Genomic DNA, 16,242 nt, shown 5'->3' with positions numbered 1-16,242 from the left:
CTTCCGCCGGGTCGGTCCACGGGGGTGAGCAACCCCGCACCAGCGCCAGGGCTGGCACGGAGCCCGGTGCGGCTGGTGAAGGAGGCCGGAAGGAGCCCCAGCTGCAGGTGGCTGGGGAAACGGCGTGTGCCAGGCGCGTCGCCTTGTGGAGGGTTTTTCAGCCTAAAATGGGAAGTTAATAGTGACAGAATTAGATTAGTACCCAAACACACATTATGGAGAATAGTGGAGATGCTCTTGTTTGAGCTTCGTGTGCTCTTATTGGTATAGGATAAGGACATTTATATCCTATTCTGCAATCCAATCTGGATGAATATCACCATAGGCACCTACATGTAAGAGGCATTTATTTATTTACAGCCTAAAAAGGAAAAAGACCCCTGTGATGTAACGACAGCTCTAGTCCTGCAGGCTCCCTCACCTCTGCTGTACCCTGAGGAGTCCTGCCTTATGCAGTTTGGACAGGGCCATACAGCAAGTCTTAACGGGGCACAACAGATGTGAAGTGTGATTTTTTTTTTTTTTTTTTCTTTCCCGAGTCGTACTCCCCCAGTTTAACCACAAAAATCACCCTCCTCAAAATGCCTTTAATGTTAGGCAATGGAATAGCTTCACATCAAAAAATGTAGTCTTTAGCCAGCTAAAATTTGCCTTTTAGATTACTTCAAGATTTTTAAAACAAACCTTGAATATAAAATGACTTATGTCTGTGTATTGGGTTGTAGTTTTAGCATCTGAGAAGCAGAGCTCAAATAAAGGTAAATTACTAAATGACTGCACAAAATTTATGTAGCAATTACACAACAGCTTGGAGGAGCAGCAGAATTAAACCCTAGTTTTAGAAGTTGCTGATATTTAATTTGTTGAATTCAAAGATTAAGCGTCAAACGGTGGAATTTTACTACTTTTGTCTAAATGTAAATCTATGCAGTTTATAAAAAGCCAGTTTTTGTGCATTTAGTGTGTTTGAACAGTGGAAATAAATGGAAACTGATTCTCATGTGGTTGTAGATGCTAAGCTCTACAGTTAGAAAAGCGCTTTGATATTAGATAAATAATGGTGTAGGAAAAGTGAGCTTCAGGGATGGGGAAGTAGTGTTTATCTTTATTTTGGCACTGAATCATCATGTAGCCTTGTATAAGACACTCGGTATTGCTGCATCAGTTTTCCCATTTGAAAATGCTTTGAGAATTCTGCCATGTTATATGCAAAGAAATATTATAATGAATTACAAATCCTTTCTTTTTTCTTGAAGAAATAGATGAGTTTGTGTAATTGCTGCAGTGATACTACAGGCAGAGTGAAATTTCTGCCTGTTGTAGCAATATTGATTGTTGTCTTTATTATTTTGGTTTTTTGTATCTTCAGTTTTTCATACTTTCTTCAGGCAGAGGAGAGAGTAACAATCCCATTGCATATGATCTGAAGAGACTAACATTATTTTTGCAGGTGCCTTTTGTGGACACGTCAGAGGAGTGGTGACAGGCTGCAGTGTAAGCAGATTTTTTTCCCCTTACAGAGAATACATCTGCCTGTGAAGCCTAATGCTGCACATCTGCAAAGAAATTAATTAGAGAGTATGGAACACAGAGATGAAAATGAGCTTAGGCTCTGAGCTCAGGCAAAAACACATTTCAATTTTATTTATTTGTGTTTTTAGTATGGCATCCTGAATCATCATTGTGACTGATGTCCTGCTTTAAAATAAGGGAGGGAGTACACAGGCGAGAAGGGAAAAGGGTGAAACAAAGTATAGTGGAATTCAGCCTGGTGGAGAAGGGCCATGGAAACACAAGGTATTACCTAGCTACCCTGCTGCACTGAAATCATGCATGGACTCCGGCCAATGGAAGTTTGCACCATGGCAAAAAAACTGATCTTGAAGAGAGCTAATTTCACAGTAATAATGTTTTCTAGCCAGATCAGATTGCCACAGAATTCATACGCAAGGTAAAAGAGAGCAAATGGGACAGGTTGATTGAGGTTGGAAGATGCGGGAACACTTGGTGGTGGTGCAGAAATCAGTGCTGAGATTATGCTTTATGAACACATAAGCAACATAAAGCCAGATTTATCTCGAGAAAAATCAAAGCTTGCACTCCCCTATCCCCAGCTATTCTTTCCTACAACAGGGGAAGGGTGGGACTTTCTGCAGTATCTGTCTCTGGTTGATGGTTTAAGGCTGTAGTTTCACTTCCATCTGAAAACCAGTGAAATATGCTTGCACTGTCATGTTTATGGAGTCCCTTGTCACTAGTTTTAACTCGTTCTTAGAAACACTGTTTTTAGTAAGTGCTAGGTAGGGCCCATGCAAATTTGAGCTTGACCAGTGAATATAAATAAATTTCACACAACTTCCAGTATTGACTCTAGCTGCATCCCACCAGTTCATTGTACCTGAGTGGTGCTATTCCACGCCGCTGTTGTTATGATGTTAATACTTTATAGATCACTAACTGCAGAGACATGGCAGTATAGGGACGCATTAAGTAGCCTCCAGTTCTAGAGCCACTTGGTGGAAGTTAACAATTTTCAAATGGACGTTAAGGATCCAGAATTTTGGAGCACTGAGGTATTTTATTGTAAGAGGACTGCCATGAATTTTCATGATCCTTTTCAAGATAGGGTGATTTGGTCTCAAAGAAAAGTATTGTATTGCTTCAAGCCCACATGACAATGGTAAAATTACAACAAAAGATCTATAAGTGGATGGTGGGAGGCAGCATATACATGGCTAAAGAGGTTTCAGACAACAGCTGCTTTGTAGCTCGGGGAACATTGAGCTTCCTCTGGACAGGTGCCCCTAAGTTGTACACAACAGCAGTTCAGCTTTTACAGGTTGGATAGCCAGGCTGTGGACTTAGGCAGTAAATGTAATTAACTCTTGCTTGGCTGCTGAAATCACACTGTCAGTTCCTCTTAAGCTGCCACAAACTTAAAAAATAGAAAACCAAATTAAATATCTTTAAAGATGCCTAGCATTGCTTAGAAATACTTAAAATAAAAAATTCCAAAGGTGATACTGTTTTATTTATGGTGGAGCAGTGGTCATGTGAACTCTTAGTTTTTTGTTGAGTCCAGAGTTGTTTTCCAAATACAGCAAGACAGGATCTGCTTTAATAAGTGCCAGAGTAGTTCTGACTTGGCAAAATGGTAGGAATATGGAGTCCACACCATATTGCTGCAGTGTCAGTTAGAAATAAATAGATCACAAAACTCAAGAAACAGAGAATCCACCACTGATGTATACCCACCTCTGTTGTTTTATTCTAACACCACTGAAGGAGGATACTGTCTGAAGAAGATAATAAATAATGTTAAAGCAAACATACAATAATCCATGTAGAGTTTAGCTGAAGTGTGGAGATAGACATGCCACTTATAATGTCCTGTGATTTGTGTATCTCACAGGTGTACTTTGCAAAACCAAGTTTCTCATAGCAGTGGGAGCTTAGCTAAGGCTAGTTTCCATGATCTAAGTTACTAGGCTAGACCTGTATGTCTGACATCTTTCTAAGACTCAAAGGCATCATTCAGGTACAGTTACACAGCTGACTTAAGTCAAATCTAAATTCACACAGCTGTTAAAAACAGCTGCTCTGGTCTGGTCCCTCTTCTTTTCCCAACCCCAGGTGAGTGTTCCCAATTTCCTTTTCCTGCTAGAATTAATGTTTGTGTGATGATACAACCTAGCTGTACAACAGGTCAGGCACATCTGCCTGAAAACAAATTTCTTTTTTGTTTGGGTAGGTAGGCAGGCAAACCTGACCTTGGGAATACTGTTGTACAGAAGCAAGCATATATAATGATGTCATATTAAGCTTTATAACAATAAAACAAAATTGGTAATAACCCAGGACCATATTTTAAAATAGGAGATGTATATATTGTTGGGAAATTTTAAAGTCTGAAAGATGCCGGAAAAACAACTTCAACAGAAAGCTTGCTTCAATACATGTTACAAATGAAAAAGGCAGGAGATACTATAGGAGCTTCTTGTTAGGACCATTACATAAACCACTTCTTCCTCAGTTTCACTTCTTCCATTGAGTTTTACTTCTCTTATTGTAGAAGACTCTGTGTATTGATGAAAATCTGTGGCAACATACTGTTTTTGAAAGCTGTAGATAGCCCCTGCAGTTTGCTATGGCCATGCTTGCTGCCTGATATCTTAAAGGAGTTTCAAGCAGAGAAAATCTTGCCCTTTCCTTCAAGGCTTATGAAAATGGCCCAGTACTACTCTGTTAGGACAGGCATGGTTGGGAAATGTTTTAAAATCTTCTGTGTGAGCGCATTAGTCTTTATCTACTAAAAGGCAGAAGAGTATAAAGACCTCTCATGGACCTTACAGCTACCATGAAAGGCACTCTTGAACTTTGGATAGTGAAACGGACCAGGTACTGGCCATCACCAAGCAGAGGTAATCATCACTGTGTTAAGGAATTGCATTCTCTTCACAGTCAGGTACAGCTGAGCTGGATTAGTCAGGAAGTGTGATGTTTGATGAACACTTCCGTACCCTACTGTTTGTTCACATACTAGTACTTTTATTCACTGGAGAAGGGATAGCAGGAAAGCCAGCAAAGACGGTATATAATCATAGAATCATAGAACGGTTTGGGTTGGAAGGGACCTTTAGAGGTCATCGAGTCCAACCCCCCTGCAGTAAGCAGGGACATCTTCAAGTAGATCAGGTTGCTCAGAGCCCTATCCAACCTGACCTTGAATGTTTCCAGGGATGGGGCCCCCACAACCTCTCTGGACAACCTGTTCCAGTGTTACACCTCCCTCATTGTAAAATATTTTTTCCTTATACCCGGTCTAAATCTACCCTCTTTTAGTTTAAAACCATCACCCCTTGTCCTGTCACAACAGGCTTTGCTAAAGAGATTGCCCCCCATCCTTCCTATAGTCCCCCTTTAAGTACTGAAAGGCCCCAATAAGGTCTCCCCGCAGCCTTTTCTTCTCCAGGCTGAACAACCCCAACTCTCTCAGCCTGTCCTCGTAGCAGAGGTGTTTCAGCCCTCAAATCATTTTTGTGGCTTCCTCTAGACCTGCTCCAAGTGTTCCATGTCCTTGTGTTGAGGACTCCAGAGCTGGATGCAGCAACCCTGGTGGGGTCTCACCAGAGCGGAGTAGAGGGGCAGAATCACCTCCATTGACCTGCTGACCACACTGCTTTTGATGTAGCTCAGGACACAGTTGGCCTTCTGGGCTGCAAGTGCACACTGTTGGCTCGTGTCCAGCTTTTCATCCACCAGTACCCCCAAATCCATCTCCACAGGGCTGTTCTCAATCCCTTCATCCCCCCAGCCTGTATTGATATCGGGGGTTGCCCGGATCCAGGTGCTGGACCCTGCACTTGGCCTCGATGAACCTCATGATGTTCTCACAGACCCACTTCTCTAGCTTGTCCAGGTGTCTCTGGATGACATCCTGTCCTTCTTGTGTGTCAGCTGCACCACTCAGCTTGGTGTCATCTGCAAACTTGCTGAGGGTGCACTCGATCCTGCTGTCCGCGTCACTGATGAAGTTACTAAACTGTAGTGCCCCCAGTACGGACCCCTGAGGGACACCATGTGTCACCAGTCTCCATCTGGACATCAAGCCATTGACCACTAACCTCTTGATGTGACCATCCAACTAATTCCTTACCCACCAAGCGGCCCACCCATCAAATCTGTATCTCCCCACTTTAGAGAGAAAGATGCTGTGGGGGACCGTGTCAGAGAACCTTACAGAAGTCCAGATAGATGACATCCATTGCTTTTCCCTTGTCCACTGATGCAGTCACTCAGTCACAGAAGGCCACTAGGTTGGTCAAGACTTGCCCATGGTGACGCCATGCTGGCTGCCTTGGATCACCTCCCTGTCCCCCATGTGCCTTAGCATAGCTTCTAGGAGGATCTGTTCCATGATCTTCCCCGGCACAGAGGTGAGACTGACAAGTCGGTAGTTCTGAGGGTCCTCCTTTCTACCTTTTCTGAAAATAGGTGTAATGTTTCCCTTTTTCCAGTCACCAGATACCCCACTTGACTGCCATGACTTTTCAAATATTATGGAGGCTGGCTTGGCAACTCCATCAGCCAATTCCCTCAGGACTCTGGGATGCATCTCATCAGGTCCCGTAGACTTGTGCATATCCAGGTTCCTCCAGTGGTCACAAACCCGATCTTCCCTTACAGTGGGAGGAGCTTTGTCCCCCTGGTCTCTATCCTTTGCTTTCATTTTTTATTTTTAAGTCCAAGGATTTTCACACTAAAAATGAAAATGGAAATTTTAGTTTGGTCAAGTTTTGAATCTAAAACATCACATATTTTGCAGTAGCTTGCCCAGCTATTTTCATGCATACGCAGCATTTTCGTGATGTCACTGACATAACTTTTGAGACACAGTATCTCTGTACTTGAAGGTCTTTGTTCTTTCACTTTTAGCAGAATATTAAAGTACACACTTTTTGAAAACATCGATTTTCTACTTCATTATTTCTAATGTAGTTTCCTCTTGAAAAAAGGTCACTGATTTTAAAGGCATCTGCCTTGTTGCAGTCAGAAGTGTTACTGTACCATGCTAGATGTATGGAGTGCTTATTTCTGAAGGAAGTATGTAACTTCTTATAAAATTACCGTCATGTTCTCTCAAGATACATTAATGTACAATCTTACATAGCGTGGCAACATCCAGGTGTTATTTTAGCTTTTGAATACGCCAGACAGTTGCTGCAGAGTCAGGAGAACCTGGCTGGGAGGTGAGTAACAAAGCCAAGATGGGCAAAAATTTTCTCATGTAGTATCTGAGGTCAATGCTCATAGGTTTGGTGCAAGCTTTTGCAGGGAAAAAGGGGCTTTCTGAAGTCAAGGTCTGTGTCAAGGCAAAGCAGCAGTGTTGTTCTGATATCACCACTGTTTTCGTCCAGCCTTACCAGGTGTACTTAGTGTCACCAAAGGACATCGCTCCATAAGCAGAAGCAGTTTCCATAAGACTTCATGTAAACTAAAGTAAACAAGTTTCCTCAGGAGTCATCCAAACTCAAGAGCAGCTGGTAGATTCCTCTTAGTGTTGTCCAATTTGAGACCCTGTGCAAAAATTAGCTCAGAGGTCAGCCAAGGTCGCAACTGCCACGCGAAGCAGACATCATAAGTCTTCCTGCTGATTTCTCCATATATGCAATTTTCTGAGTCAGTCAGTTTCATTGAATCACTGGCTGTTATGCATCTGCTTTTTAATGTTTTTCCAATAAGAAACAACTTGCTTTTCACTTGTTACCTTGGCTACATCTATATATTCTTAGTATCATAACACGTTAAAGCAATGTACAAGTGATAACAATGTACATGTGATAACCTTTGGTAGTGTGATACGTGCTGCACACAAGATGACTGTACTTACAGAATAATGAACCCTAGGGTGCAGCTTCACTTGAAACATAGCAAAGAAGGCTGCAGGTAGGAGACAGGATCAGCTATATAACAACTGTTCTTGACAGATTTTTCAGCAACCTGATCAGCCATGAAAACATGGCTTATGTTCCTTGTTCATCATTACAAAGAAGGATTACAACAAGGAACCACAGTGGGTTTGGAGGACTTGGGAATGTGGAGAAGGCAGATGTCTACATAAAAGTTGTGAAAACCTACTAACGCAAATGGGTCTTATCCTCACTACAAGAATAATTTTGATGTTTCAGGTATTTCACAATTCTCTTTTAAGCCTAGGTTGCTGGACTTGTTTTGTAATCATCTGCTGCTCTAGAACTGTAGGAATGTTCAAATCCCCATTGTCAAATCAGGAACTAAGTGTTCCATCATATTTAGTGACATGAAATTAATTGGCAGTCAATGAACTATGCGTATAATAGATAAACTGATAATAAATGCTTGCAAAGCACTAATAGCCACTTACAAATTGTTATGTGCCCGTCTACAATCCCTAAAATTTATAATGACATCCATGTGTGCTGGCCCACAGTTAAATGGGTGATTGGGTACGTAGGCCACAAGCTCATGTCCCCTCTCCTGAGTACTGCTGTGTGTGACAGAGTGCTCCAGCTGTGCCTGCACCAGTGTGACCCCTGCAATCCAGACCCACGTGCCACTGAGGAAGCCCCCTGCAAGGTCCCATAGGCACTTGCCAACAGGGGTTCCCTCCTCTCTGTCCTTCATAGTGATGGGGTGCAGCTGCCCAGCGGTACCCTGCAGCAAGGCTGCTCTGTCCGCCCTGGCACCAGCAGAACTCGGGGTGTTCCGGGTCTGCCCTGACTCTGCTGCTCTCTGCTTGTCTTCACCACAGCTGCAAATGCTTGTGCTGCTTTTATACTCCTTTTCAGGCTGATTCCTTTTTTTCCAAAGTCTCCCTTAATTGTCTGATTGCTGTTTAACCCATCTGATAGTCATCTTCATCTTTAGCATTATCAGTGGTGGACAAACACCCTGTGAGTCAGTTTTGGGTGGCCCATTCACATTCACTGATGTCCCTATCTGATCCACTCGTGTTATCTGGCTGTTTGAACAAGAAAAAGGGCCTTACAGGCATCCCAACATTCATTGTCATACTCTAGCTATCAGAAATCTAAACAGGGAGTTAACCCTAGAAAGATGGATTTGTGGCTGAAAGGAAAGGATGAGCTGGAAAAGCCAAATTCTGTCTTATCTGGTTGCATATTTATGGTTTGCTATACATTTAAATGTAAGTGCACAAGGCATTGTAAGATACAAAAAACAAAGCATGGAACCTTAGAACCAGGACAGGCATACACTTTGGATAAAACATACTGTCACTTTGATTTCCAGGTGTAAAACACTTCCACCCATACTTAGGGTGCTGATCACTCCTTCCTTGTAGGTGCGTGACATAGCATTCTGTATTAAACATCTAACTGGGGATAGCTTTACTGTTGCCCATACTGGATGGCCAGAGCAGGTTGTATGTCTCTGTCACTGATTTAAGAGCATTCAATTCTAGAGGAAAGCAAACTGTAACCAGAACTTCCTGTTCAAAGGGGTTAGGGGGCAATTCCCACAAGCTGGATAAGAGCTTTTTGGTGCTCTGATAGTGTTTTGAGCATGTAGTCCTTCAGTTAAAATACTTGAAAAGATTTTTAGTGACACTGGTGCATTCTGTGCCTGAAATGGCACCAGCTGAAGGGCAATCACAAGTTAGGGAGCTATGAATGTTGAGCTAGTCTACCAAGCTGTTTAGCTGGCTTCATTGTCTCACTCATTTTAATCTCCACATTACAATTCTTTTGCCATTATTAAGGCCTTTGCAAGTGTTGAAGAATCTGAAAAATACCGTGGTACCCAAAATTCATGTCTTGTTAGAGCAGCATGCTTACCTCCCTGCTGCTTTCCATCCATGTGTGACAAAAGACACCTCAGTTGGATCTTATGCAGAGCATTCTTATGAACTCTTAGGTGCGTAAACTTCTTAGTTCCTCCTCTTGAGCTAAACAAAATTACTACAGCTATTTTCATACAGCTCCAAGGCCAAAGAAATATATTCCCACTTAGCCAGACTAAAATTGTATATCCAGGTCTTCCCAGGGCCTCAAGACACATAGCACCTGCCTCCAAGCAAAGGCCCTGGGAGTAATTTGCAAGTGGAAAATGGCAGCAGTTCTTCACTGAGGAGTAGCTGGATATTCAGCTAGACAGTAAGGCAGTGAAGAGCTGGCACCTTTGGCATTCCCTGCCAGCTCGCTTGCTCTCACACTTGATTATTCAGCAACTCTGTCCTGTTGCCTTGCTGCCATCACTGGCTGTAGCTCCAGTGCAAATACTGCACTTGAAATTCCTAGAGCTGTATGTGACCCTGTAGCCAGTTCTACACACAACTGGACTGGGCAGCTAAGAAAAATGATGGTTTCTTAGGATCACTGGTGTTGCCAAGTCTCATATCCTTTCTATATGGGAAAGTACTTAAGATCTGGATGTAGCTCAGCACTTTATCAGCAGGTGGAAGGAGCCACATGTGAGAGTGTATCCTTCAGTGTGAATAGGTGCAAGCCAAGTGTGTAACCACATGCTGAAGTGGCTGCTGGCTGCATAGATTTTAAGGCTGTTGAAGGCAATTGGGTTTCTTCAAGCAACCGCACAGCTGGCTTGCAGTCATGTCAAATGCATTTAGCAAGCCCTCTGACCTACATGGAAAGAATACTGACCAGTATATGATGTCAGTTTAGACATACAAATAGGATTTCATTATACTTAAATGATTACAGATCCTCTTCATCTCTTACAGTTAAGCAACACACTGGCAGGTTACACAGGCAAACCTTGAGTATCATTTAGGTCTACAGGAATAAATCTGTGTTGAAAGTGTTCTTATTATGCTGTGTCTTTTTGCTTTCTCTGTGTTTGGTTTTACTTCTACTGGTATTAGTGGCAAAAGTTTCCTTTAGATTTCCAGGAGAGGAGAACCTAGCCTTGAGGCAGTGCAGGATGTTATTTACATTTACTGCAGCCATCAGCACAGCTTCATCTTAGAACAACAATGTGGGTACAATTCAACACTGTCTTGTAACACGTATGGTTATTTTCACTGGAGAAAAGATTTGGTAGCTTTCTGCACCTCCTTCATTTGATCCTGCTCTGAAGTGTTGCATACAAAGCTTGGTAACAGACTCATGCTTCACAGATGTGGAGTTCTGTCTTGACTTCAATATTTATTTTCTCTCTCCTTATCTTTCAGGCTTGATTATCTTGTTTGGTATATTCAAATATCAGAAAGCCTTTCTGAGTGATACTGAAAAAAATTTATTGTGATTCATCAAATATTTGTTTTAGTGGTTGGTTGGCTAAACTTGCAGTGGTTTATGGTAGGTTTATATCTTACGGAAGCTTCTGTCTACATAACCTAGTAATGCCTTATTAGAAGTTTTATTTCTACTTTATTTTCATGTCTTACTGTCATGAGCATGACAGAGAAAACAGTGTGTTTCCATACTAGGGTTTTAAGAATTGGTGGTTTTGGGACTATTATCCTTGATAATTTCATGCACATACTCTCACACTCATTCCCAAAGTCACTTCACTCAGTCTTGACTTCCTGCTCTTTGGGGAGCTGAGGAGAAAGTGTTGGTTTTTTGCTTTTCTGGTGCTTGAAGTTACTGATCTTGGGCATCAGTGGCCATCCCTGGGTTTTTAGGTGGATTTGCAAGGAACTTCCCCCATTTCCAGGGTTTTTTCCAATTTTACCAATATGCTTGCCTCCACCTAAACGTTACGTATGTAGAAACACATGTGATCTGCCTCTTAATTGAGGGTTTTGCCTCATGTTATGGCATGTGTCTTTTTATTCATTGGAGAGTTTGGTATATGTCACTTCTGTTTAGTTCAGGTATTACTACATTTTACCACAAGCCCATAACAGTTGTAGCTAGCAAATAACAGACCTGCGCTTCAGAATTCAGAAGCTTAGTTTTGGACGTTCACCCCCACCCCCACACCCTTATGATTATCTCCTGCCTGTTGGTGTTAACAACCTAAGGTCCACCACTTTTATTCATATCAATATTTAAAAGGTCTAAAGAACACTATTCTATGGTTGGCTTTCAGTTTTTCTTCTGGAGAATCTTATCCTTAGTTTCTTATCCATTTTTCTTATAACATTCTATTATTTTTGCACTTGGGATTAAAATCCTATAGGCATTTTAAAGCTATGCTGCTGTGTGGCTTGATGCGAGGGGGATAGCCTAATGTGGCCTCGTGTCATTGCCTCATTGCAAAAAGCAGTTGCACTTTTAGATGATGCTGAAAATAATCAGCAGTTTCAGACATGGTTTTGAATTTCTAAGGACTGGTTCTAGCAGTGAAATATCACATCCAGTATAACAAATGCTTATATTTAGGAAACAGAAGAAAATATTCAGGTAGATCAAAACAATGAAGAGCATATTGTATTCTGTTTCCTCTTGACAAGCGAAGAGAAACATACTCAAAACCAGTGTCACTTAATTCTTTCTTCTTTGGCAGAATGGTGGAACTCCAAGAGAGAGTTTTGCCTGAGTAAGTGGCGTGGATTAATATCTAAAAATAGTAATGCAGCCAGGGACCAATAAAATTGGTGGCTTAGAAATATGGATCTGAAAGAAGCCTTCTTTGCCACTTTGTGACAAGAATTTTTCATTTCTGCAACACTTAACTTCACAAGAAGTTGTCCAATATGTCACTCAAATCTTCAAGCAATGTGTAAACCCTGTACATCTTCACTGATGAGTTTAATCATTTTTTTTCTTTCCAAAATGCAGGGCAAAGTAGCTGATATTGTGGACAGAAATGAGTAATAGAAATATGCAATATTAGATCATAAGAAATTAAAGTTCAGGTGCTGATGAATAAACATTGCAGAGGAGTAATGAGTGAATATGGAGTAATTTTACTGACGTAATAACATCTAAACACACTAAAAGAAGCATTGAATTTGATGAGGAAAAGACAACACAGTTTTTTTCCCCCGCTACTGGTTCTTTTTTTTTCAGGATGTTGGAAGCAAGGATTAAAAGGCTGTCATTTCCATTTGTTATTCAAAATCTGTAAGCCTGTAAGATCAGAAATTCTGATGAAAAAAAAAAAAAGAAATTAGAGACCTTGAAAGTTATTTTCTTGTTCACAGACAGATGTAAGTAATCTATCAGCCATCATGGCTACTGAAGCAAGACAGGAGAGTTGCCCTGTGTTTTTTGCCCTGTTCTAATAATGCATTTTACAAGAAACTTAACACACTGCAAGGCTAAATCTGCAGTCCTCACACTTGTGAAGGACACCTTTTCATATGTTTACTGTATTCTAATAGGAGATGTAACAAAAGTGGCAAGGAACAAGTTCCTGTAAGAAAAGTGGCAAGGAGCAAGCTCATCTCCTATTAAAATAAATATTTGAGATCAGAATCTGTAGCAGGAGTTAACAGTCTTTGCAAATAACATGCCTCTCACTGATGAGTTCAAAGCAACTAAGCTGCTAAGAGATATGTAAGGGAGATGGGTAAGTGGCAGCTCTTTGTGGCAGTTAGTACCTGACATTCAAGGGCTTGTTTCAAGGCCTGGGGAGTTTGAGTGCACTCTCTCTTGTGCTGCAGTGCAGCTAAAGAAGCCAGTAATGGTGTGTTTTGACCAGTTGTTTTCAGCATGCTTTTCACCTAAGGAAGAATAAAAAACCATTTTTGGGGAACTTTTTTTGCTGTTATGCCCCAGAGCACTTCCAGGACTCACATCTTTCCTAGCTGCTCAGATTCCTTTACAATAAGCAGATAGTTTGTAATTGTAGTGCCTTTTTTGAATACACCGAAGTCAAGATGCTTATCTGGTCAAAGGTATGTTCAGTAACATTGCCTCTGTCAGTTGTTTGAATCTGTGTTTGTAATTACTGTGCAGATGCCATGGGAAGTTATATGCAGCAGAACAAATGAACGCAGAGAACTAGCATCTCTGCCACAGAGATCATGTATGAGCCAAATGCTTGGAACACACTGATGTAATTATATGAAGTGCAGTTGCACTTTAGCAGCTCTCATATGCTTGCAAAGTCTACGACAAGAAGGTTATTCAGACGAAACACAGTGGTTGCGTTTGATATCCCTTTTACAGTGCAGGAGGCTGGTACCAGGCTCTCTGAACAAGGGTCACTGTAATTTGATGTGCAGAGAAGTTTTCCAGTCTCTGGTGGAGTAGGTGGATTCCTACCGACCTTCAGGGCGCTCAGCAAAAAGGCCAGGAGTGATCCGTTTGCTCTCATTTACTCCTTTGGTGCTGTCTGAAGTGATTTTGGTGGCCTAGCCTGTGGTCTAGCACGACTTTCCAATGGCTATGTGTCAAACACCAGCATCCATGGCCACTGAACGAACACTGCTGAAAACCTAAAGATGCATGACTGTGCCCAGGTTGCCTGCTTTCACTCTGAGATGACAATTTGAACAATGTTGAGACATGCTTTTATTGCTAAAACTCTTCTGAAGATAAAAGTTCAGTTTCCAGAGCATCTTTCAGAATATATGTTCAAAATAAAGACCAAAAAAACCCCCACTATACTACCTGACCCCTGCATATCTGACAGGGAATAGACAGATAGAGTTATTTTAGTTCATTTAAAAATCCAACGATTCTGCAACATAATAACATTTGGAAAGCTGTTGAAGAAAGTGAGGTAAGTCCCTCTTGGCCTGTTCTCTAGTGCGTTACAGCTACAGTCTGTTAACAGTGTCTTTGGGGATGGTACGAACTCACCCGTTCTTTGATTGTCACTTACATCTTCTGATGTAACTGAGTTACATGTGCTATAGATCTGAAGATTGCTGTGTTTGATCTCTCATGGTGAAGGGTGGTATACCTGATAATTAGTATCCTTTACATTCCTGACTCTGACAACCCTTGCTTCAAAAGTCCTACAGCCATATTAATGAGAGGTTGGCCAGGTATATTCATGTAAAGCATGAATCCAGTCTTGATATGCATATCTGAGAAACTCTCTTGTACAAACAGGACATACATAAAAGCCAATTAAGTTGTTTTGTTGATAAAAGAAACAATATGAAATTGTGAACAATGCTAAAGGTGCAGAACACAAATGAGTAAGACAGGAAGCCGCACCATGTTGTTATCTACATTTTTTAATTGTTAGGCTCTCAAAGATCGTGGAGGAGTTCAGCCACACAAAGCTTAATGTCATCCTGCAGTGGTTAATTACGGTCATGTCTAATTTCAGTCAAGAGCCGGTAATGAGCCACTCACATTTTCCCGTTCAAATATTTCTGTTGAGCGTTTTGTCACTGTCCAAATGATGTTAAATATTGTGCTCAACAGATGAAGACACTTCACTCTGCAAAAGCAGTACCCTTAGTCATCCAGGTGGGAGGAAGAAGTTTCATGTGATGTGAAGGAGTCAAGAAGTTGTGTAAACAGACAGAGTGGAGGCCTTGTGGTCCAATCACAAAATATTTGCATGCCCAGAGAAACTAATGGAGCTGGCTGCGAGCAGGAGGCTTTTCCATCAGGAGGTTTTGTCTGATGCATGCATCCTGAAACAGAAGGAATCTAAGTATGATCACGATGCAAAAACATTCAGAAACTACTCTTAACAATGCCCTGCCCCAACTCCACTGGCTTTATTAAGAACATTTGTGATGATGCTGTGTTAGAAGTTATGATGATACTTTGTCTTTCACTTCAAGCTGCCTTGTTTTAAGGGTGATTTTAAATGAGCTAAACAACAACTGAAACATTTTTTAATACAGGGGAGTGGTGTGGTAAATCTGTAAACTGAAAAGAAGAGCCATCTTAGCAATGTGTGTAAGACCCAGAAAACGTAGCAGGCAACACAGCAGGCTGGTCTGAGACCTGCTATCCCTGGGATCAGAGAAAGAGGTACCTGGCAAAGACTCAGCTGTATGCCCTGGCATACAATGATATGCGGAAAAGCATATGTGAGTCCTCAGAGTTCTAAATGAGTTACTGTTATTGCCTAGGCTTTCCCTTCTATGTTACAGTGCACAGGATTGTAGGAAAGAGCAGAGGAAGCTCTAACAAGCCAGTAGGGAGGAGTCCTAGTCAGCCCATAACTCCCACTGGTACTGAGGACCAGACAAAACGTCGTGTGTCTCACAGGTCACCAGCTTTAGATCCACAAACACCTACCAAGTCTCACAGAAATTATGATTAATGCATACTCAGAGAAGTTAAGTATATTCCTAATGGCATTATATATACTAATATGTATTTTAGGGATTGAAAATTGCCTGCACTATCAGTGGAGTCTGAAGTGGGACAACCAAGGCATTTTAATCAGAGCAAGGGAGCAGTGTAATCAGCTTGTAGACTCAAATTAACTCTCTTTTGCCTAGTATTGCATGACTTGTTCTAATCTCTACTTCACAGAAACCTAATCTGGGCGTCTTTTATGACATTGTTCCATTTCAGCCTGCAAAGTCACAGGGGTACAAAATTGAAGTTTGAATGCATTATTAAATATTTTAAGATATTACCAACTTCCTGATACCTAGTGGAGTACAATTTAAATTTTTATATTTTTAAAAATGAAAATGACAAAACCCATCAATTGTATGCATTGTTACAGGATGTCTGAGTAAAGTTTCAGATAAATAGAAAGTATTTAAATTCCTGCATTGGGGCAGAGAAGGCTTTCAGTTACAGCATCAGCTGCAGAAATATAATAACAATGGCTTCTGATGCAGACTAGCAAGGTTATATCCTTCTAATATAAAATTGAAGAAGATGTGGCATTTAACTAAAG

Source organism: Phalacrocorax carbo, chromosome Z, assembly GCF_963921805.1.
Source record: "Phalacrocorax carbo chromosome Z, bPhaCar2.1, whole genome shotgun sequence".
Classification (NCBI taxonomy): Eukaryota; Metazoa; Chordata; class Aves; order Suliformes; family Phalacrocoracidae; genus Phalacrocorax; species Phalacrocorax carbo.
This window is presented reverse-complemented; position numbering follows the sequence as displayed.